Raw genomic sequence first — 24,924 nt, 5'->3', positions numbered from 1 at the left:
ATGTGTTTGTTTTGTTTTAGTTATATATAGTTTAGGTTCAGTGGTTCAACTGGGGCTTACTGAAGCATTCTACTACTGTCAAAACAACAGGCAACTTCCTGTCCTTCGTGATTGGGAAACCACCACACAGTAAACTATTCATTGTAACAGTGTCTTCTTGTAATGGACAATTTCTTTAATCCTTTCTGGAAACAAAAACTAGTGACTCCTAATATACAATGAAATTTTGATCTATGAAGTGTTTTGTTCTCATTTTTTATTGCTACCTTTAACATACGAAAGAAACTATTTTTTTTGTTCTTCTAAAGATTGCTTATTTCCTTCTTTGTATTTCTCCATTTAATAAATTTAAAATATATTTATTGTCTTTGCAAACACTTCTTTGATTACTGATAAAAGTGAAATTGTCTTCATTGCTTTATTATAATGTTTATAATTTATACTACTTATATTATGCATTGCCTCTTTTTTCCACTTATTTTTTTCTTACTAAAAATGATAGAACCAGACCCTAGTGAAGCTTGTGTTTAAAACCAAGATCACCAGACTTTAAGGAAGTCATGTGCCAATTTTTATCATCTGTAAAACTCATAGAGGTGCAGTTTCTTAATGTCATAATGCTATACATGTGTGAATATATGCACAAGAATAATCCTTGGGGTGCAGCTGGGTGATAGTGTGCTTGGCTAGCGTGCACATGTTCTAGTCCAATGAAATAAATTCTTGGTGAGAATAGCACCATCCTTATTTGGTTTCTGGTGTTTACAGGAGGAATTCCCTTGCTTTACTGTTAACTGTTGCCTTAAATAGTAATTTTTAGTAGATGCCAACTTTCTGAGTTTTATAATAATATCAGGAAGCTTTTTTTTTCTTGAAATCAGTTTTATTTTGTTCTGTTCTCCTTCATTGACACATTGATCTGATGTTCTGTGACAGTAAAGCCTGTGATATTTAATGAAAGGGGTGGTTTCATGTAGACCAGTCTATGTAGTGGAGAGCAATGTGAACTTCTGATTCTCTTGCTTCAACTTTCAGAGTGCTTGGGTTACAGGGGCATACCACCATGCCTGGTTTTTTTAAATTAGTTTATTTATTTATTAAAGATTTCTGTCTCTTCCCCACCGCCGCCTCCCATTTCCCTCCCCCTCCCCCACTCAAGTCCCCCTCCCTCGTCACCATGCCTGTTTTATGTGGTACAATGGACCAAAGCCAGAGCCCTGTGAACTCTAGACAGGTACTCTAACAACCCCAACTCAGTCATTTACTTTTATTAAATAATTGAGGATTTCTAAATCTATAGACATTGATTTGTAGATTTCTATTTGAATGCTGCTACTATAATTTGATATATGGCTTTTAGAATCTTCTCTGGCAAATTAAAGTGGTTTGTTTTATTCATTCTTGAGTATTAAATTGTGTTTTGTTGTGTGGAGATTTCCTGCTGCCGAGTCTTCGCAAGGGCTCATGTTTATCATTGGTGAGGCCTGAGGCCTTACTTGCCTCATCCCTTAATGCATTCCTCACTTGCCTTGCATGTTCTCTGTTATCAGTTTTTCCATGTCACTTTGTAATGATGTTGCCATCTAGATTAATGTTTTGTGAAACTGATCTGTTCTATGAAGGGACAAATATAGATATGCCATCTGTTCTGTTTGTTTTCAATTAAGCATTTTTTGGAAGTTCCTGTTTCATCTCCTTTCTTCCCTTTCACTTTTTTTCAGGTTTCTCTAGTTTTATTCTGATTTTGTGTTTGAATACCTTTCAAAGCACAAAATTTCATGGTCCTATACTTCATTTTAACCAGTTTCGGTATCATTATAATTATTATTACTACTACTATTTTAGTATTAGACATTAAACTCAAAGCCCTATATATGCAAGGCTAGCACTCTGCCATTGAGCTACATCTCCATGCCTCTATCATCCTTACTCTTAAAACAAGTGTAATGTTTGAATTAATCTTTGAGAATTTCAAACAGGAATATAATTTATTTTATTTATCACATTCACTCCTTATATCGCCTCCTGCTCCCTCCTCAATGTTCTCCTCACCTCTCCCATACAATATTTCCAACTCTGTGTCCTCCTTTTCCCTCTATGTAACCTACTGAGTCCACTTTGGGTTTCCCATAATAGTCTCACAGGTGTGGGGTCATCCACCAGAGGATGACTTGCCCGACAGTGCACATATCCTTAAAGTTATTGCTCTACCCCATGCCCTAGCAGCCATAAACTATCAATAAATTTTTAGGTAGTGGTGGAGTGGTGTAGAAAGTTCTTCTGTCTATTTGTTGCTTTTATTGGTTAATGAATAAATCTGTTTCGGCCAATGGCTTAGAAGAATAGGGAAAGGTGGGAGTTCTAAGCATATAGGGGAGGAGAGGGTAGGCAGAGTCAGGGAGAAGCCATGTAGCCACCAGGGACAGATGCCTCTGCTGGAGACTGCAGAAACTTTATAGTAAAGCCATGGTCTCATAGTGATGCACAAATTAATGGAGATGGGTTAGTTTAGGATCTAAGAGCAAGTTAGAAATATGTTTAAACTATTGGCCAAACAGTATTGTAAATAATATGGTTTCTGTGTGATTATTTCAGAGCTTAGCAGCTGGAAACAAACTAATACCCTCCTGCCCGACAGTGGAACATTTGATACTCTCTCCCATTGTTAACCAGCTTAATCTTATGGAGGCTACCAAGGTTGCTAAGAGGTCATGGGCACAGGAGTCCTGTTACGTTCTCAACATTGTTTCACTCTGGTTCTCAGTGACCTCTGCCTCTTACAGTCTTCTTCTCTTCCTGTTCTTAACCCTGTAAGGAGAAAATGTTATATATTGATGCCCCATTTCATCCGAACACTCCACAGGCCCTTATTCTCTGTATTCAAGACAGTTGTCAGTTTCTGCATTAACCATAACTGGGTGCACAGAGAAATGTCTCTGATGAGGGCTGAGAGCTTAGCCAATCCCTGGTTGGAAATATTCAAATTGAGTTGAAAGTTTAACACTGTGTCCATTTAACAAAACAAAACAAAACAAGAACAGTATCTTCACTCTAGGGTCTAAGAGCAATTTCTACACCATGTATTCTTAGCTAGTTTTATAGTCCCAGACATGGGTTTTCTCCCATTTTGAGTTGAGTCTTAAATCTACTCACAAGGGAGTTGGTTACTCCCTTAACCATCCATGCCACTATTGCACCCATAAACATCTTTCCAGTCTGGTAATTATTGTAGCTCATACTATTCATAACTGGGTATGACTACTGAAGACTTTCCCCCCCCATGCCCTTCCTAACACCTACAAGTACTATGAAAGCTAGTTTGTGAGGGAAGAAGCTCCAGGTCCCTAGTAGCTTGATTTCTCCATATTCTGCGGCCAAAGTCTGTGGTGTCTTCATCAATAAGGTCTTACTATCAAGTTCATGAAGACCACTAAGAGCAAAAGCAGTCGGCTACATCTTCAGTATACCCCGGATCCAAGGAGAGTATTTCACACTGGGATTTTTATTTGACAAACTCTATCTTCTAGGATAGATACTATCTCTTATGTAGGATAAGTACAATTAAACTTTTATTCACATGCACGCACACTATAGTATATATGTATATATGATACTTATAAAAATACAAGTTAACAAATAACTTTTCTCAACCCCTTTACTGTCGGTTTTCTTCCCACACCTTTCTTCTCTGTCCTTGTATTCATCTCCTCACTAACATCTTCATTTCCTTTTTCCCTTTGCCCTTCACGTCACTTGTGTTCTTCTTTCCTCTTGGCATTAGTGTTTTTAAGCTCGTTTTTTTATGTTCTTAAATATTTAAAATGTAACGTTATATATTATTATCAGCATTTTAACACAGTAAACTTACTTTTATTATTCTAGTTTTCTGTAATATTTAACTCTAAATGAGGAGCTATTATAGACTTCTTTGAGATGAGGCCTAATTTACTGATTGCCCATGTTGAATTAGGCCACCATTAAACATCTGTGATATAATTTTGAATGTGAAATTTTATTACAACTTAGAGATTACATGAGTAAAATGTAGATACCAAGAAATACAGATATTAGTAAAGAACAAAAATAAGCCTTAAAAAGTAATCAATTCTGCAGAAATACAAAAAAAGTTCATACAGAAAAGATACAACAAAATGTTAAGCAAATATTGAATATTGAAATCTATAATCTTCATTAAGACATTGCTCAAATGCTTGATTCTATTCTTTTGTGTCTTCCTTCTTTTCATTGTCTTCCACTCCTCATGTTAGACTATGTCAAAGTATTAGTTCTTCCCTTTCCTTCCTCTCCCTCCCTTTCTTTCATTCCTTATTTAGCTGGTTATCCCCTCTGTTTGTCCATACAACTGCAGGTTCAGAAGCGTCTCATGCCTCGACTATCCATCGAGGGTTGGAGTCAGCCTAGAATAAAAGCATTCAGATTTGGTTTCATGAGTGCAATTTTGTTTATTGCAGCACATTTTTTCCAAAGTGGATCCATAATTAATAGGAATCGATTGAGAAATAATTTGGTTATCTCTTTTATTAAGAAACTGTCTTTTCTATTAGATTTTTTTTCACGGACAATAATATGTTTTGGCACCTTCAAGAAAGGAAAATAGATTGAAGCATTTTTCCATGTTAATTTGATCTAGGATCCTTTTGAGGGAACGTTTTTTCAATATAACAGATTTTGAGAAGAGCTCATTCATACTACTGTGGTACTGGCGGTTTGGGATCCTGCCAGACTCAGAAATGGAGACACAAATTTACTTCTGAATTTGTCTACATGCATTGGGAAACATTGTGGGATAAACTACAAGCAAACCAAAAGGTGTATTTATGTGTGTGTGTGTGTGTGTGTGTGTGTGTGTGTGTGTGTACATGCATATGTGTGTAGTACTATTTAAACTGTGGACTATATAGTTCTTTGCCATAGTATGAAACAAAATTGCCACAGTGAGATTTTTTGTCTCACATATATAATGAATTACTACATAGAGAATGGCTACTGGAAGATTTAAGAGAGAATTATAATCTTATTTTAAAGCAGAAATATAACATAAAATATAAAAATTACTGCAAGACTCGATTTTGATTTTTAACTTTGTGAGACCCATGATTTACCTTTACAGGAACCAACCTCTATCTGGGCAGGTAAAATGTTTAAGAAGCCGAATGACCCTCAGTTTGGATGTTACCGAAGAGAAACTGATAAGAGAATTTCTATGTTCTGTAAACGTGGAAAATACTAGGACTGACTAAAGCTAGTAGAAACCAAGCCTGTGAAGACAAAGCAAATCTTCAGCCAGAGAATCTTTATTTCCAACTCAGAATATTATTAGACTATGTGATTTCATTATTTTGTGCTGATTTCAAATTTATAGATGATAATTCTTTATAAGAATATTTTTAGCCTAGCATGAGCAAATGTAACAAAACTTTTCAAATGTAGTCTAGTCATTATTTCATATTGGCTTATAGAATCTTAGCAAAGTTTCTTAGTGAATGCCAGCACTTTTCTTCATGACATGTCATAATCCTCCCACGGTCTTCACGCTACTGACACAAGGGCAATGCCAACTGCTAACCCATAGACTTTATTCATGTCTACCTTCCACTACAGTGAATTACATTCAGTTGTCATGAATCTTTAGTTTAAATGTGATGATCCCTCATTTATTACTTGCCATAATGACCTTGCCACTGTCAACATGTGTTGGTCAGGTAGTTTGTAAAACCTCTGGTTTATGCTTTTTGATGTGCTTAGATCCACTAGACATTTTGGGGAAGAGCACCAAAGAGGTGATGGCATTTTGTGTCACATTATGATCAGAAGATGCAATGTCAATGTGACAGGCGATGTTAACCTTGATCACTGGGTAGAGTTCATGTCTGCTTTGATTCTGTATTTTAAAGTGATAGTTTTCCCCTTTCCTGATTCTATTAAATGTGACTTATCACCTCCAGCCCACAGGGAAGGAGTGGGGAGTCTGGCAAAGTAATTGGAGACATTCAAAAACCACTTTCCTGTTATTATATGAAGTCGTTTCAAAAGGAATAATCACTTCTCTGAGAAACATTTTTATGTATCAGAAACTTTTTTTTCTGACTTTATGATTGTCTAGTTAAGAATCAATGCTTCTCAGAGGTAATGGTCAGTTAGTTCACAACTGTAGTGAGGCTAAGCTGTATTTTTGCGATACAATGAAACTCTTTTATCAAAGTCTACATTGTATCTTAGGTCTCTGAGACATATTGATTCTCCACCCTATTGTGTTATCAGTTGAGGCAGTAATGTGTAAATCTCCAGCTTTAATCTTATATTTTTCTATCATTTCAGATGCAGGTTCCTCTCAGACACACTCAGATCCCCAGACCAGTTCTGTCTCTGTAGATCCAAAGGCGGGTACTGGACAATTGTCCTTCTTAGACATGCACTACTTTCTTGTCACTACTATTCTCTCTACAATGCAGGACAACTATTTACACAGCGCTTACACTGTGCTGGGGAATCTAAGAAGTCAGATGATAATGATGACTGTATATGGGCAGGTCTGCACCCATCCGCAGAAGGCAGAATTTTACATCAGAGCCTTGAGCAGTCACACCATGGATTTGTAGGGGATTCTGTGATTTCCTGTAGCTACAGAAGGATGGCTGCAGTTTGAATCTCTGTTATATGTAGACACATCTGGGAGTAACCTGCCTTCTCAGAGAAAAAATATGTTTTATCACTCATTAGTTTCCATCTTTGTCTCTGGAAATACTCCATGTTTAAAATTTTTATTTTGTGAAATTAATAAGTCATATGTTGCATAAAAATAGGGATATATTCTCTGCAAGACAAAAGTAGAAATTTCAACATCTTTCTTGACAAAGTCAGACTCTCCATGTGGCTTTTTGAGCAGTTAAGACACTTGAAAATATGAAATATTTGAGACTGATGCTGATATAACTGCACATTGTTTCGTATTAATATGTTTTAGTAGAAGGAGGATACAGTGATATTAAAAAGTGCAGCACAGCAAAGCCTAAGCCAGTAGCATGGCCATTTACTGTATTTGCTGCAAAGTTCTGCATGCTGAGCTTCATACATCCAGTAGAAAAATAAATATATCTGCACCAGTATTACCACAAATGTGTGAGCATGTTGTCATGATGCTAACATGGTTACCACTCGGTTAGAAAATAGGATTTTAAACATGCCTTTAACTGGACATAGTTTATCCTGCTAGTGTTCATGTGCAAAAGACTTTTATAAATGTGTTTTTAATTGAGACAGAACTATATTACTTCTCTATCATATTCCTCCATCAAATCTTACCCTCACCTGAACACCCCTCCTATGTTCCAAAACTCTTTCTTTTACTATATTTTTATATGGGGTATATGAGGAATATATTTATATATACATATATGTATATATGCATATATACATATAACAACACAGGAGGAATATATCTCTATCTCTATCTCTATCTCTATCTCTATCTCTATCTCTATCTCTATCTCTATCTCTATCTCTATCCCTATCCCTATCCCTATCCCTATCCCTATACCTATACCTATACCTATATCTATATCGATATCGATATCGATATCTATATCTATCTATATCTTTTTGTTGTTTTTCTGTACATGGCTTCAAGGCTGACAAGTCTTTATTATACAACAAATAAGGGGATGATCCTTAAGAAAGGCTAGTTCTCCTCCCAGAAGTTGATAGTTGCCTAGTTGCCTATAGTTCTTGTCTGTAGGTGGAACCCCAAGAAAATTTTCCCTTTCTTGTTGAAATGTCCATTGGTATTGATATTGTTCCAGTCTTGTTTTTGAAGTCATTTCTAAGAGAGACTGATTATTCTCATTCTTACAATCTTTCATACCTCTCTTCCTTGATGTTCCCTGAGTCATAGATACAGAAGCTGTGATGTAGATCTATCTGTTCAGGATAGGATACCTAGAATTCATTGATCTTTGCATTGTGTCTCATTTTGGTTTTATGTGATAGTTTCCATTTGCTGCAAAAAGAAACTTCCTTGATGAAGGATGGTAATGACACTTACCTGTGTTCTTAAGGATGAGTTTCAGAATATAGTAAGGAATTAATGCTGTTCTAGCCAAGTAGTGGTAGCAGGTCCTTTTCTAAGGTCAGTAACCTCAGAGCTCTGGGAAGCTCGCTAAGTTTCCAGTACCAGGCCTGATTTCTCTCCCACTGAGTGGGCCTTATGTGCAATTAGACACCTGTTGGTTCCTACTAACATGTGAGTACTATCTATTAAATCTTTATAAATATCTTGCCATGTTGATCTTTCTCATGATTCATAGGTGATGCAGCTGGGTGGCACTGTTTAATTGCCCACCCTTGGCAGTTTGCATAATGTTTTCTGGAACTGTGGGAGCTGGACTGTAGGAAAGGGACTTTCAGGTCATGTCTGGTGTGAATAATCTGAGTCATGTATCCCAAATGTGTTCTTTCAATCTCTGAGAAGAAACCAAGAACTACACTGATTAGCTATATTATTTTGGGAGTCATTTGACTATGCTGGACAAACCTTCAAAAGGAGGTTCAGGTTCCTCATCTCTGATACTTGTCAGTCTATAGTTCTGGTGAGAGCATTGTCAGCACAACTGACTTAACCCCCCTTCCACTACTTACATGTATTGTGCATACTAAACCATAATCTTATGCACACACTATTACAAATTGGTCCATTTTTTATTGAAAGTTCTCACGTAGTGTATAATTATATAGCTACCCATAATGGTCTGTCCTGTCCCTTTTAGAGATAAGCCCCATTCACTCACCCTTCTACCAAGGCAAGTGGATCTTCCTTCTGCTTCCAGCCTATGCTCTCTCTTTTCCATCTCTCTCCCGAAAAAGTAGCTTCTTTTCTCCTCCCTCCTCTGTTTCTCTTTCCCTCTCTCTGCTCTTCCCCCTTTTCCCCCTTTCCCCTCCATAATCCACTAAATAAATGCCCACTTTCTCTGCATGGCATGCCTATCTGTCTGTGTCTCTCATCCACTGTGGCTCCTCAGTTCCTCATGAGACAAGTCTCTCACCTGCCTCTCATCTGCATGGGACCCACAGAGGTCTTGGGTGGGGGAGACCAGCTGCCCCTCATGGCCCACCATGGTCTCCCACCGCTGCTGCCCTAAACCATCCACAGTGGCCTGCTGTGTCCCTCAGGGAACTGCAGCTGCAGCATATCATTACACTATCGAGTCTTTCTTTTTTTATTTGATATGCATTTTTACCTGCAAATTTTAAACTACATATTGATATTTTATAACTTAAACTAGAACTTTGTTGTAGACAGTGATAGCAGGGTATTGTTCTTTTATCTAATATAACAATTTCGATATCCCAGACAGTTCATGTTTACCAATTACATGATGACCATTATGATTGAATTAATATATACATGTTAGAGCACTGTTTTCTGTTTGTTTAATCAATTATTACACTTTCTGGCTAGTTTCTAAGTATTTGACATTTTCTTTCCTCCGTGGACTAATTTATGCTCTATCTCTGACTCCTCTCACCGTCGTCTGTAAGAGTTTTCTCACACATTTTGACTGTTATACATGCTATAAACATGGACACATTAGCAATGTGTTTGCCTTAGAATGTTGAGTATCATCTTCTACAAACAAAAGTATAAGTCAAATCTTTAGTTAGTTCTTTCATTTCCAGTTATCACTTTTCTTTGCTACATTTGGATTTTTACTTGCATATTGCTTTGGACGCTAGAATTTTTATACTTCTTGTTGAATTGTCTGTTATGAATTGTTATCTTGGGGTTTGTTTGCATGACATCATCTTGATTTCTAATTCATTTAAAAATTTCCATTTACTATTACCATCCCCATAATAAAGAAGCAATATTGTTGTTTACCAAGACAGTTTTTTCCAATTTAAAAAAAATTAATTTCTCTGGAGTATACATTTTCAATGAAGGAAATATTATTTCTAATGGGGAACATTGGTTTTAGGGGTGAAACATCCTATTCTTCTTTGGCATAAAGTACAGAAGCAGATATTTAAATAGGCATTAGTCTTTTTTGGTGTTAAATTTATTGACAAGGTAACTAAAAGAACTTAAAAAAAAAGGCTTGCTACAGATTTGGAAGCAAACAATTTGTTGAGAAACATTGTCCTAGATCAGAGTCCCCATGTGAGACTGTGGGATCTTGCTATAGATTTGTCTTTGTTTAAATAACTGCAAACTTTTTATGTAGCAGCCATAATAGATCGCATTCCTATTAGCTTTGTAAGAAGGCATCTCCATGTGTTCCTCACTTCTAGATCTTTGCTTTGCCACCTTAAAAAAATCCTTTTGATGAGTACTGATTCCTTACTATTGTTTTATTTTGTATTTACCTGATGTCAAGACGTTTCTATGTGCCTATTGTCATTCTCATATAATCATTGGTGAAGTGTATTCGAGTGTTTTATGGTTTAAAGTCAATGACTACTTTCACAGAAATTTCTTCTTTACCGAAAAGTGTCAGCAAATCCATCAATCCTACATGCTACCTGAGCTCCTCAGTACCTTATTTAAAAATCTGATTAGTGTTGTACATGTGTGATGGTTAGTAAGTGTCAACTTGGTCAGATCTAGGGAGGAAGATGGGCCTCTTGGCATGCACATGCAGGGTGATCTTGATATGTTCATTGAGGTGGGAAGATCTGCCTGCTGTGGGTAGCATGATTACCTGGGCAGGAAAACTGGACTGTGTAAAATGGAGAAAGGGATCTGAGCACTGGCACACATGCATGGCTCGCTTGTGCCGTCTGCTGCCATGTGACTGGCTGCTTTTGAGCTCCTGCTGCCTTGACCTTCTTGTTTGGTTTAACTGTACCTTTAAGTGTGAGAGGGAGTTTTAGTCAGAGAATTAATACAGTGACAGGAAAATAAACCAAAACAATGTGTTAGAATGATATGATACATTTTTATTCATCTAAATTCATAGTTTACATTAAGGTTCATTCTTTATACAGTACTACGGGCTTGAATAAATGTACAATGTCATATATCCATCTTACAACATTGGACAGAGTAACACATATTCATACACAATCCCTCCCTAGTACAGAATATGATGGCGACGGTCATCTTTTACTGTGACCATTTTCTTTTTTCCAGAATGTCATATAGTTGAAATAATTCAGTACATAAACATTTTAGACTGGTCCCTTTAGCTTATAAATATGCATCTGTTAGTGGTTTGCTTCTTTTTGATGTGGAATAATATTTTACTCTGTCATCATTCATCAAATGATAGACAGCTTGGTTGCTTCTTACTTTTCAAATTGTGAGCAAATCCACTATAACCTTTGGTGCATAAGATTTCATGTGGACTACATTTTCAATGCATTCTTACTTGTTTTATGAAATAAACATAAATTGATATCCAAATCCGACAAGGACTTTGTGTAGAAGAGCCATCTGTGTGAGGAATATAGACATAAAACGTTCTAAATACCTATTAAGCAAATGTAGTGTTATGTAAAAGTAAATGTACCTTTTAACTCTTTTATTATATTAAAAGAGTGAATAAAAGTTCACTCTTTTATTTCAGGAATTGACATTTGAAAATCCCCATCATGTAATTTACTACATCAAATAGAATAAAGAAAGGAAATAATATAATCATCTCAATACCTGTGCGAAAACTGAAACAAGATATTACCAACAAATGATGAAATGTGTGTGTGTGTGTGTTGTGTGCTTATGTGTCTCAATGTGTGTGGTATGTATGTATATGGTGTGTCTTTGTGTGTATGTGTGTGGTATATGTGCATATACATGTCTTTGTGTGTGTATGTATATTGTGGTGTATATATGTATGTCTCTGTGTTTGTGTGTGATGTGTGTATGTGGGTGTCGTGTGAATGTGTGTGTGTCTGGGCCTATCAATTCTTATCAAAATGTTATCTTCACCTTATTTTTTTAGTTATATGTATGTATGTGTATCTATGTGTAGCACATGCACATGAATACAGTTTGCCGCAGAGGTCAGAGGTTCTCCTGAACTTGGAGTTACTGAAAGTTGTTAACCACTCAAACTAGGAAACAAATTCTGGCTATTTGGAAAAGCAAGAAACTCTCTTAAGCCATTTTTTCAGCACACCTTCCTTTGGTCCTTGAGTTCAAAAATAAATCTTCAAATTTTAAATACAAAAGAGGTTTAGTTTCCAAGATCAATTGTAATGCTTTTGGAAATCACAATTTCAGGGATGTAGCAGAGAGGAGAAGCCATATGCCATAACAAGGCAGATGTTGCAGAGAAGTGGATAATCCTATAAGTAGAATGCTACTTCTTATAGGATGAAGAAGAAAAGTCCAGTCATATGGATCCCAAGGATAGGATCAAATCCAGAACAGAAATGGTGATTTGCCTGTACAGACAGCGGAGAAGTCTAAGAATCCTTCACACTAAGGTTTTCCCAAATAAGAACATGCTTTCTTTTCGGCTACCAACCAGCTCCCAAATCATGACATGGAGACATTATTAGTTATTAATACTCAGAATTGTATTATGCTTGCCCCACTAGCTCTTGTAACTTAAATTAACTGGTTTCTCTTCATCTACATTTTCTTCAGGGCTCTCTACCTTTTGTTCATTCTGTGTGTCCTATTTTGTGTTTGTCTGTCTGGCCACAGGAATCTCCCTCTCTTTCTCCCCTATTCTCTCCATTTTCTCTTGAGCCTAGATTCCTCCTCCTATTTATACTTTCTGCCCATCAGCCATGCCCATCCCTCCTCTGCTTAGCTATTGGCCATTTAGCTTTTCATTAGACCAATTAGGTGTTTTAGGCAGGTAAAACAATACATCTTTACATCATTAAATAAACAGAGCATAAACAAATGTAGCACATCTTTACATAGCGTAATATTCCACAACATTTTTCTGACCCCAAGAAGTATGACCATGGTCAAAAGGTAGACACCCAAGGCCAAGGAGTTGGGGATGTAGCCCAACAATCTATCCTAGAAAATGATAGTAATGGAAGTTGAGAGGTGAGGATGAAAGTTTTATGTATAACCAGATATATAAAAGTCAAACACGTCACTACTCTATACTTGGTCTCAGTGCTTCCCATACAACACAAGAAGATTTTGAGGAGCCATCACAGTGAACAAGATGCAGGTGGCCCTGACTGACCCTTGCATTTTTGTGACATGTCACATTTAGTTAGAGGGGAAAATACCAAAGTATACACTTTTCACGAATTATATTTGTGAATCATGAACACCTTGGGGCCAAAGGCCTATGTATGGCAAAGGGCATGAATTTGAGACAAGCTTCAAATCAATGGAAAACTGTGATGGTCATTGAGGGGGCAACTGAGTCAAGAATGATCATCAGAAAGGAGGTTAGACACTGTCATCATCTGTCTTGGAAGGACGGTTCTAGAGCCAGTAACATCATGGAAGTTGGAAGGAGAGGAATACGTTCTTACCTCTGGAAGCATGATTGGTTTATTTTTTCAGGCTTTTGAGTTAATAACCTAACAACTAATGATGAACACCAGTTTACTGAGTCCCCACAGAGCACTGCACTGGGGCTCACAAGCCTTGCCACCATCACTACCCTTCAGAATCACATGTCCCTCAGCTCAGCACCTGCAAGGCGTCTCCCACCAGTCCTGGATTTAGAAGGTTGCAGCTTTCTAAGGGATATATCAAGTTGTTAAAAGTAGACGCCAGGAAATGAGATTCATGGGAGGTGTGAGTGCACATGTTCGATCCTCATCGCAACTCTGCTTCTAAATAACAGGAGAACTTGGGCGGCACCAACTGAACTTCTCAAAATTTGTCAACAAAAATGGGCTCTTGGGCCTGAATATTGATAACTGGGATGCCTACCAGGACCTTCAAATATAGCTTGGCTCTTTTTTATATAATTAATTATCAAAATATGGAAGTCAGTATTTATTGTCCTAAAATAGGAATGGCCCATATGCTGGATTTAAACATAGAATAAAGTTTGCATATCTGGCTCCCCCTTCCCTCCAAATCTATCCCCTCTGGGCTGACATATTTTTTGTTTGCTCTGAACTTGGAAATAGAATGTTTGTGGCTCCGAGGTTCCTCTTGTTTCCTTCTTTTATGGAAACAGTGTAACATACACTTCTATTTTGGACAGAGTCCTTCTGTTTTGAAAGTTTTGGAAAGAGAAAGGCCTGCGGCCCTTTATCAATACAACATATGCCAGTGAAAAGCAGATGGTTTGTTCTTGTAAAAAGAGGTATGCTTGTCTTTAACCTTTAGGATGTTGTTATGAAGGTCAAATGGTTTCTAGAATTTCAGGGGTGGCAGATATGTGAATGGATAAGTAAGCAGTACAGAAGAAAGTCAGGCGGAGATTTCTTTCTCGAGGGTATAAATGTGAAATAGGAATTGGAAGGTAACTTAGCAGTGTACAAACTAGAGAAGGAGAAGTGCTCCATGTATACAGAGGAGAAGGCAGGCTGAGGTGCCCCCATGACAGGCACAGGTGTACACAGAGGAGAAGGCAGGCTGAGGTGCTCCCATGTCAGGCACAGTTGTGCACAGAAGAGAAGGCAGGCTAAGGTGCTCCCATGTCAGGCACAGGTGTATACAGTAGAGAAGACAGGTTGAGGTACTCCCATGCCAGGGACAGAGAGGATGCTGAAGAGGAGCAGAAGCCCTCCACCACCAAAAGTGGGAGTACTTCCTCTAGAGGACCACTTGATCCATGCAGAGATTATCATGTGGTGATGAGAAAGATTGATGCATGCAATACTTGAACACTTTTTGTGCTGGTTTCTGTCGGAGGCCACAGTTTTGGGGTGACTTCTGCAGTGATCCTAGCTGTGGGGAGCTCGTACATCTCAGGGTAGGAGCACACAGATTATAAAAATGTTAAGTAAGAGGAACAGAGATAAGAAAGGATCACAGAGACACAGAATAGTAAAGGGAGGGTAACTCAGTTAATACTGAATGCTCAATTCATCTGTGTTTATTTTCCATATGCTTTATACCCCAGTACAAAAAGGGGAAGCCAACAAAGAGCTGCTTTAACATGATGCAAAGGACATCTAGAACAGTGACTTGCTTCAATACTTTGAACCGACAAGTCATTAATCCTTAAGAAAAGCATTCTGTTCTTTAGGCAGTGAATCCACCCTAGACCAAGTATCCCGAAGGCAGCCATTTCCTAGGACAAACCTTTTATTTCAAAAGAAGGACCTGTGGTTGGGGTGGAGTGGATCTACCTGTGTGGGCCATCTTAATGTCCAAAACACCAAGTAATTACACCTTATCTCAGGGTCTGTAGCCACATTTACTGTCAACAACTCTGAGCAAGATCAAACTCTCTGACCTTCAGACAAGGTGAAAATAGGCTCACATTTTTGGGTCTCCACAGGTTTCGCTAGTTATTTTTGGGCAGTGAGTGTAGTTAAAAGTACCAGGACTTGCCGGGAGATGGTGGTGCATGCCTTTAATCCCAGCACTCGGGAGGCAGAGGCAGGCGGATCTCTGTGAGTTCGAGACCAGCCTGGTCTACAGAGCTAGTTCCAGGACAGGCTCTAAAGCCACAGAGAAACCCTGTCTCAGAAAAAAAAAAGTACCAGGACTTAAGACTCAGTAGGAAATTATTAACTGGGGATTGTGGACACCACGTCTGTCTTCAGTGCTTTGTTCTCTTTGGTGGGATGGAAAAATGACAACTATTTTGTGCATATTAAGTAGGGGAAACAAGTAGCATGCACCAAGAAAATATAAAGTACAAAGTGGTAGTTTTTATTATACTACTACTATTACACCGTGATTTTTAAAATATGAAAAGAAAATAGGCATTCTCTATGAAAACCTTGGACCACCCCACTCTGAGCATCCTTCCCTACTGTCATTTTTTTATCAGTTTGTATAGGATATGTTTCTTTTCTTTTCCATTGTTTTTATTAATCAAGTAATCACCACTCAAAAAATGCAATCTATTTATACCTCTAATAACATATGGTTAATGTGCCAGCTACAGCTGTGTGATACAGAGCCTACACTGGCTATACTTGTGATTAGGCTCATTTCAGGACAGAAGCACACATACACAGCTGCAAAGCTGTTCCTCAGGCTTTGCTTTAGCCTCTCTCTGTTTGAAAATGACTGAATTGCTGAGCTGAGGCATGGAGTCAGAGGATCTCAGACTCAGGGTTGTCCTGGAGAAGAGCGATTATTTGGTTGTGTTTTTCTTGCAACATTGTTGGCAAGTCTCCTTCTTTCCTGCTCTTTTATTTGTAGGCAGCTTTCTCTCTCTCAGAGGGTAATCATTTTCTCTAGGAGCTAAGAAAGCCAACATCTTCCTTTTAGTACAAAATGAAAACCTTAGCTTGTAAGGAGTTCATTGTCATGCCAGCTGCAGTGGTTTGAATGTAATTGGTCCCCATAATCTCATAAGGAGTGGCACTACTAGGAAGTGTGACTTTGTTGGAGCATGTATCTTTATTAGAGTAAGTGTATCACTGTGTGGTGGGTTTTGAGGTTTCCTATGTATACTCAAGATACCACCCAACACTTCATGTTGCCAGCAAGATGTAGGAATCTCAGCTACTTCTCCAGCTGCAATGCCACAATGCTCCCAGCCATGCTGATAATAGACTAAATTTCTGAGCTGTAAGCTGCCATCTCAATTGAATGTTTTCATTTATAAGAATTGTTGTGGTCATAGTGTCTCTTCTCAGCAATAGAAACCCTAAAACACCAGCTCTGGATTCCATGAAGTTGAGTCTGATCCTTCTGATCCTGTGGCCTTCATTACTTCTTAACAACATTCTGGTTTGTCTTTCTTGAATCCGGGTCTTTCAGGGTGGCCTTTTCCATCCTGGGGGCTCTGAACTGGAGTCCTGTGCAGAAATGAGAAGTGTGTAGCAGCGAAGTAGCAGCAGACAGGGCACTTGAGAACAGATTTCTGATGTGTAGAACGGGGACACATGCCTAACTCCCAGGCAATTATGAAACGCTGTAGCCAATGTGCATGTATTTTTACCTTCTCCTCTTCTGAACCCACATGTTGTAAGAAGAAATGTACATTGAATTAGAATATGGGGCAATGGCTTGTGAAATATCATGAGTTATAATTTTCTCTGGTTGCAGATAGAATGCAGTGGTAAAAAAGAGACTTCCTTTGCATCACACTGATGTGCATTTTCCAAAAGCTGTTTCAATATTGCATTGCCTTTCAGCCACATAAAAGGGTCAGCATTTTAATCACATTATAGCAGTTTTGATCTTTGAAAAATTTGAATTTAAACAAAATGCACATGACCTATTGTTTATTTAAAAATAATGGAGAAATAAAAGTATAGTAAAGCAGCAATTTCAGTGGCAATCACTTTGAGAGATCTCCCTTTCTCCATCCTGGGTTACAAAATAAAAACAAGATCTACAATTGTGGCTTCTTACCATTGTTTGGGTATATGTTTCATTTTGAAAGTCATCAAAAAATAAGTCCTTAGCAAATGATTTGAATATTTCATTTTAAAACAAATTATGTTAATGGTCTATCAGACACTAAACACAGTGCTGGCTAAATTTAATGTTTCTTTTTTATAATAATAATGTGATTCCAATATTTGTTAAGAATAAGGTCCCTGAATTTATGAAAAAGAAGGAGGATGAGGAGGAGAAGGAGGAGGAGGAGAAGAAGAAGAAAAAGAAGAAGAAGAAGGAGGAGGAGGAGGAGGAGGAGGAAGAAGAAGAAGAAGAAGAAGAAGAAGAAGAAGAAGAAGAAGAAGAAGAAGAAGAAGAAGAAGAAGAACAGAAAGAAGAACAGAAAGAAGAAGATAAATTGGCTCTGGTCCATGGCAGGCTAAGATGGAAGCACTAAGCTAGGAGGAACCTGTGGGGGAGGCTAGCGAAGGAAGGCAAAATGCATCCCTCCGGGAAATTAAGCTCATACCACCTCCTTTACTCCCAAGGATTGAATGTCAAACCCTACTCTGAGGCTGAATATTTATTTGTTTAAAGATGCAAGGACTGTGAGATCTCAGGATTTGGAGATGTCAAATTTCTAGTGTCTAGTAAATACGGGATTCACATCAGGAGTTCCAGGTTGACAAGAGTAAAGTTGAGAGCTGGATACCGTTACAGCAAAAAGGCAAAGGCAGACATTCTTATCTGAACATCACTAGGTTAAGAAGTCCCATGAACAAACATAATGACAGTAGCCAGCAGGGCTCCATTTGATGTTCACTTCTTCAAGGAGGCACCCAGGGTCTCTGTCTTCTTGTGGTCACCTCTGTTCTGCTATTCCTAGAAGAAAGGCCCTGGCTATCCAATCAGATGAGCAAATGTTCACAGCACTGAGCCTCATTGTCAAACTTCCCCCTGTGGCTTGTAGATTGTCCCCAGACACCCAGGTTCTGGGGACAGAAGAGTAGGACCACATGGAACAGTTTACTTAATGATAATGGAAAGTCTTGGTACTTCTCTCTGAATCCTCTGCTCCCCACCCCCAACACCATAGTCTTTCTCCTATTTAGATAAGATGCTCACAGAGGGGTGCCAAAGACACCAAAGATTTAGTGTCAGGAGAGAGTGGTGTTTTTGATGATGAAGAGCTTCACATAACTGTTAAGTATTATTATAATTAGGGAGCTAAGCAGATACATTTATCTTGCATCTACTAATTAAGCAGGGAAGTAAATTAATTTTTCCCTATCCATGCTCATTTTGCATGTTGGTTATTTTTATATCCAGTACAGGGAGCGAACCTTATCTCTTTCAATATGGATTATATATGCTTTGCAACTCTGTCCAGCCAATTTAGATAAAACTAGATCCACCCCAGAGAAATTTTACTTGGGGTGGGGGAGGCTGCCTTGTCTAAGTGAGTTATAAATAGCTGGCAAATAAATAGAAAGTCCCAGCTGCTGTTAGGAAAAAAAAATGCTGCTGTATAATTAGTGTGAGTCACTGTCCTCTTGGTTGAGAGTGTGTGAGCCAGAGAAGGAGGAGGGACAAGGGGGATTTGGGTTGGGCAGGAGAAGGCTTCAGTTGGGAGGACAAGTGGGTCTGGGTCTGGGTATTGTTTGCTCTCTGGTAGGTTTTCCAAAGACAGACAGCTTAGAACAACGGGGACCCCAACGATCTCTGGCTCTTTGAAATAATTCAGGAGAAAAGTAACATTGATATTCAATGAATCCCCCTAAAGGAGACACTAGGTTCAACTGTGCTGGTATATGTCTATGGCCCTCTGCTAGCTTAGTCTACACAGTGAGTTCCAGGCTAGTCAGAGCAGCATAATTAGTTCCTCAGTGTATCCACAAAATACACACTGTCTGCTTTTCACATTCTCTTTGAGACCCTATTCTCCTAGGAGATTCGGTTGTAGCCACTCTTTAGTCTTCCCAGTGTTTCCCCCAGTGCGTTAGCTTCTGAGAGGCTGGTGCTTGGTTCTTAGTGGTATCTCGGTTGAAAAGCTCCATTATCTGTTTGGTCAGGAATCAGTTTCCCCAGTAAAGGCAAAGTTGCCTAGGTGTGTGCAAAATCTGCTCTACTCTGAGATGTTACTGGAGTACAGTGTCAGTTTTAGTTATGGGATATCTATCACCCAGTTGCTCTATTCATCCTTCCTATGCACCACCTGCATCACTATTTTACACACACACACACACACACACACACACACACACACACACAGTCCAGCTCCTGAAACCAGTCCGAGTTTTGTTACTTTGCCTTAAGGCTACTGGTTAGTCATGCCATCCCTCTTCTATCATTGCTGTGTCCTGCAAGAGCCCTGGAATTTTCCAAGACTGGATTCAGAGAAGGCAAGGGACAGGTGAGATAGTTACTGCATGGAATTTAAACAGATGTCAATTTTAGTGTGAAATTTATTGAAGTACCTGGAAGCAAGGGCCTCCTTAAACCATGTGCTTTGGGTGCCTGACTTGCTTCACCCTAGTTTAAGTCAGCCTTGGGTTCAGGCATTAGTAATTAAATGAGTATCCCACATTAAATAACAGTCTCCCATAGATGTCCAAGTACAAGCACTTGCTCCTGTAAATAATCATGTATATGTATGTATACACACACATATGTTTATAGATGTTAAGTTGCATAACAGAGATGGAGATATTGCCTGCATTCTTTGGGTTGCCCTAAATACAGCCACAAGTATTTGGTGATGTTGTATGCTTATATATATGTAAATGGATGGAAATGTTTATTCATGCCTATGGAAGTCAACAGTCAAACTTAGGTTGTTCGTTAAATGCCATCCACACTGTTCTGCGAGACAAGTACTTTTCTTGGTCTCGATCTAAATTTGTCTGATTGGGGGCCCAAAGGATCCTCCTCTCTTTGCTTTCCAGCTTGGGGTTGGAGATACATGCTGCCATAATTTTTATGTGTATTTTGGGGATCCCTGTCTGGTTCTTTTTCGTTTGTTTGTTTGTTTGTCTTTTTTTTTTTTCTCTTCAAGACAGAGTTTCTCTGTAGCTTTGGAGCCTGTCCTGGAACTAGCTCTTATAGACTAGGCTGGCCTCAAACTCACAGAGATCCACCTGCCTCTGCCTCCTGAGTGCTGGGATTAAAGGTATGCACCACCACCACCCTGCTGCCCTGTCTGGTTCTTAGTCTAGTATGGCAAGCACTTTAGCAGCCCATTCATAGATGTTTTAATAGCAGGGAGACTAAGAGATGCTTGGCTGCAGGAAGAGGAGAGTGTGGGAAATATCATGAACATAGTATAGAAAGAATGATTTAAAGAATAAGCTGTCCGCTTTGAAGATGAACGGAGCCACTGAAGTGAGGACAGATAAGGCAAGAACCTGCTTTCTCCAATAACCTCTGCTATTGCCTCTTCTAGGCTCCCCAGAGGCCATTCTTGGAATCCATACTGTTACGAGAATAAAAGTATTTCTTTCTGCTTTAAATAACAACTTTGGGGTACCACCGTCACGCAGCCCAATTGTGGTGCCGGAAATGAATATAGCAAGCCAGCCTTACCCCTCCACCTTTAACTTCTCCCAAGCCACCTTAGAAGCTTTGGACAAACACTCAGAGAAATGGGCTGGAGGACTGTGGGCCACTCAGCCATAGTCTAGTTCTCGGCTTCCCCTCTGACTCTGTTTTCCAAGCCATTAGCCAGACATTTGGCTTCAGTTGCTCCCAATCTTAGGGTTGACACAGGTGGTGAGTTTGGAAGGCCCAGGAAAGGAATCTTGGTAAATAGCACAAGGCGCTTTAATTCCACAGGGGCAGCAAACAAGACATTTTCTACACTAAGACATTTATTTGATAAAAGAAGGCCAGATCATTTCCAATATGTAGATTAGTAAACAAAGTACAAGAGGGTTAATTTATTTGCTCAGCTCTCATATCATAACAGAAATTCTTTTTTCCTCCTAACCTTTGTTTTTCTCCTTCAAATAGGGAATTCAGAGCCTTCCCCTGGAGCTTGCGGGATCTGAAATTTAATGGCTTCCACTTACAATAGCCTTGAACTAGCGGACATTGAGCCCTAAAACCTTCTACCAGAGTGGTCTTTTACCATATAGACAGGGCTCTCTGGGCTGTGGGGAATCCTCTGTGTGAAGTGGCCCTGGGCTCTCACCTTGCTTCCTGTAGCTGGTCTCCCATGACTACCTGCTTCTACCTGTGTTTTGACACATGCCTGTTCATCTTTCATGGATCAGACAGACACATTTGCTTTGTATGTGCCCTCTTTACCTGCTCAGCAAGACTGAATCCCAAGTACCCAAGCAGCCAAACTTCAACCGATACCCTATAGGCAGAACGAGGGTGGCTTCTGGGTGCCTAAGGTTCTTACACTTCTTGCTTTCTCCCTCACCATGGCATGGAATCTATAATTTCCCAATTCTGTGTTTTAGACTTTAAGTGACTGGGCTTAGTGCCTGGTCTGGGAAGGTCACTCAATAAATGTTTGTTCAATGAGTGAATAAATTAATACATAAATATAATAAAGCAGAATGTGATTATTTCTAGGAAATTAATTCTGGTGTCTCTGAGGAGCACCATCGAAGGCTTGCCCCTGGGGTGAGCTAAAGCTGAAGAGAATGCTTTGGAGGATAAATTCCAGGCTGACCCCTTGGAAATGAGGTGAGGGAGTGCTACGGCGATTTTTCCTTCTTGGCTTTTATATTTCATTTCAGTAACCACATCCCATCTCGCCCACAGTGGAGCTGTATGTCTTGCCGAGCACATCGCCTCAGAATGAGTGCACCTGGGAGATTATGCGGGGAATTGAAGATGAACATCAATTTACTTGGGCCTGAAAATAAAAGTTTCATGGCAAGAAAAATCAGTAATGCGAATCTTCCTTCGAACTCGGAGGTAGACGGATGGGCCCGTCTAAGTAGTGGCTCTTAAAAAACAGAATCCAGGGAGTCGGAGAGAGGATTTTGACCAGTGCCTGGTGGGGGTAGGGGTGGGGAGAAGAAGCCTGAAGAAGACACAACTCAGACAGCGCCGCCTTCTCCCATCCTTCTACTGCATTTCTCACTGTCACTCTGAGGTCGACCCGAAGAGTACATGACTCAAGAAACTCAGAATGTCCCTTAAGCCTTTCATCTTAATGATTATATGTCTCTCACGAAAGACGCTTCAATTTTTAAAGCTACTGAAGACCTGAAAGGTGTGAGTTGAAGAGAAAAGGGCTAGCGGACTGAGGAACAGGTTTCAGTTTGGTTGTAGAAAAACAAGCTCACAAAATATGTTTGACTTGAGAATAAGTCAATATCATGAACAGTGTAGGGTTTTCTACCTCCTCATTAGTGAAATACAGAGAACGAACACGTGTAAGTCGGAGAGAGTAGAAACAGTCTGACCTCTGGGATCAGAGGATACTTGGGCCCCATCTCAGCCTTGTTTCTTGCTAAGTGACAGGGTGACAGATGTGGGAGTGTCATCATATTTGACACACGTGGGCCTAGATCATAAATCATTCTTTCCCATGATCACTTGTCTACCAATTCAGGTTCAGAAATACTATTGATACCATTGTCTAACATGCTAATGGTTTATTATATGTTTTATTATTTTAAAGTCATAACATCACCCTCCCTGACCATTTCCCAGGAATTTAATTGTAAATTCTCTGGTTTAAATTACAGAGTTGCTGCAAACGTTTTCTATGTTCTTTCACACTGTTCTTCAAGCTTAAATTATAGACTTGCTTTTCCTTTGTACTTCTCTTTTTAGGTCTGAGGACATTGAGGGAAAATATTGAGAGTCATGCCTGCAGGTCGCTGTCATTGTCCCTGAAATAGTTTTTGAATCCTACTATCAGAAAATAATGATCTTGGGGTTGAGGAGATGACTAGCAGGTAAGATCACTGGCTATTCTCCCAGAAGCCTCTGTGCAGGTTCCAACATCAACATGGCAGCTAACAATTCTTTGTTACTCTAGTTCCAAGGAATCCAACTCCTTCTTTTGAAATCTGTGGGCACCGGACCAGCATATGACACAAGAATGTACATGTAGGCAAAACACCATATACAAAGAAAGTAAAATAATATAAAGAAAGGAAATAATGGCCTATAGATGCACATGTGTGCACACGCATGTCCACTGTGAGCTTATGTTCACAAATAAACACAAGCACTGTGAGCAGATGTGTGCAGATCTGATAAGTGGCTTTTTGGGCAGTGTCAGCCTCTAAGCAGTCACCATGTAGCTATTATCTTTCCTTCTCTGAAAATCCTTGATAATTTGAAAGTAGTTTCTTATAAAAAAAACTGTCACTTCTGACACTGATGCGATTCGTCAGTGAACTGTGTGACAAGGAGCATATCTGCACTCAGACAGGCTTCAGGAAGCAGTGGGCTGATTGCAAGGAAAGGGGCCATTTTAGAGAGTGTAAGTATGGCTATCTTGGTCTCCAGTCTCTGATCTGGGGTAAGATGGGACCCTTTGTGCCTGGACTCTCGTAACTGCTACAAAGCCAGTCGCTTCCCTAGCCCCTGTGGTTTTATCCCCATATCTTTGGCTTACTTGCATAAGGTATAGTTACAGCCATATTTTGCATAATCTGGTTCTGTCTGCAATTACATTATACATCAAAAATCAAGTCACTCTTGTTTTTACAGAGCAAAATAAAATGGAGAAAAGAATTTTCTTAGGCTGTGAAGGGCGCATCTGCTGTGGACGCACAAGGTCAAGGCTGGAGAGAATCTTATTTTCTGTGTGAATCCATGGCTGTTTTGCATTTTGAGTATAGAAGGTAAAAGTACATGTTCCAACCTTTTCAAAGTATTGGAAGTTTCTAAAAAGAACTTTAAACATTGCCCTGAATCTTTGATCCATAAATTCAACTAGCAGACGGTGAGGTAAGATCATTTTGATCTGAATTCAGAAACAAAATAGTCACAGAAGTTTTGAATGGAACATTTATAAAAATATAAGAGCAGGTTAGATGATCCCTTGATGCAATCTGTTTCCTTTTACAAATGTTCATAAACTCTTAAATTATTTATGAGATTTTATTAGCATGTATCAATTGTATGAAATAATTTCCATTGTAAAATTACTATAAAAGTATGTAATGTAATTATACCTTAATCTCTATAGTTAACATGCAAAAGTAAAGAGATTCATTATGTCGGGGTAACTCTAACCAAGGAAGTGAAAGATCTATTTGACAAGAACTTTAAAGCATTAAAGAAAGAAATTGAAGAGGATACCAGAAAATGGAAGGACCTCCCTTGCTCTTGGATTGGGAGGATCAACATAGTAAAAATGGCAATTCTACCAAAGGCAATTTATAGATTCAATGCAATTCCCATCAAGGTCCCATCAAAATTCTTCACAGATCTTGAGAGGACAATAATCAATTTTATATGGAAAAATAAAAAACCCAGGATAGCCAAAACAATCCTATACAATAAAGGATCTTCTGGAGGCATTACCATCCCTGACTTCAAACTCT

The 24,924-nt window shown here is 39.0% G+C and overlaps 1 long non-coding RNA gene across 1 annotated transcript in view; it reads left to right on the top strand.

Annotated features, from left to right (window-relative positions):
* LOC126500640 (uncharacterized) overlaps positions 1 to 24,924 on the top strand; it is a 69,885-nt gene that overhangs the window by 36,808 nt on the left and 8,153 nt on the right. The window contains exons 2-5 of the long non-coding RNA XR_007591392.1: positions 21,983 to 22,096; positions 22,175 to 22,330; positions 23,198 to 23,322; positions 24,086 to 24,219. This is a non-coding gene — a long non-coding RNA (uncharacterized lncRNA). The remainder of the gene's footprint in view (positions 1 to 21,982; positions 22,097 to 22,174; positions 22,331 to 23,197; positions 23,323 to 24,085; positions 24,220 to 24,924) is intronic.

Source organism: Alexandromys fortis, unplaced genomic scaffold (genome assembly GCF_014885135.2).
Source record: "Alexandromys fortis isolate MF-2015 unplaced genomic scaffold, M_Fortis_MF-2015_v1.1 scaffold_46, whole genome shotgun sequence".
Lineage (NCBI taxonomy): Eukaryota > Metazoa > Chordata > Mammalia > Rodentia > Cricetidae > Alexandromys > Alexandromys fortis.
The sequence above is the reverse complement of the archived record's forward strand: the minus strand, read 5'-3'. Positions and strand labels throughout refer to the sequence as shown.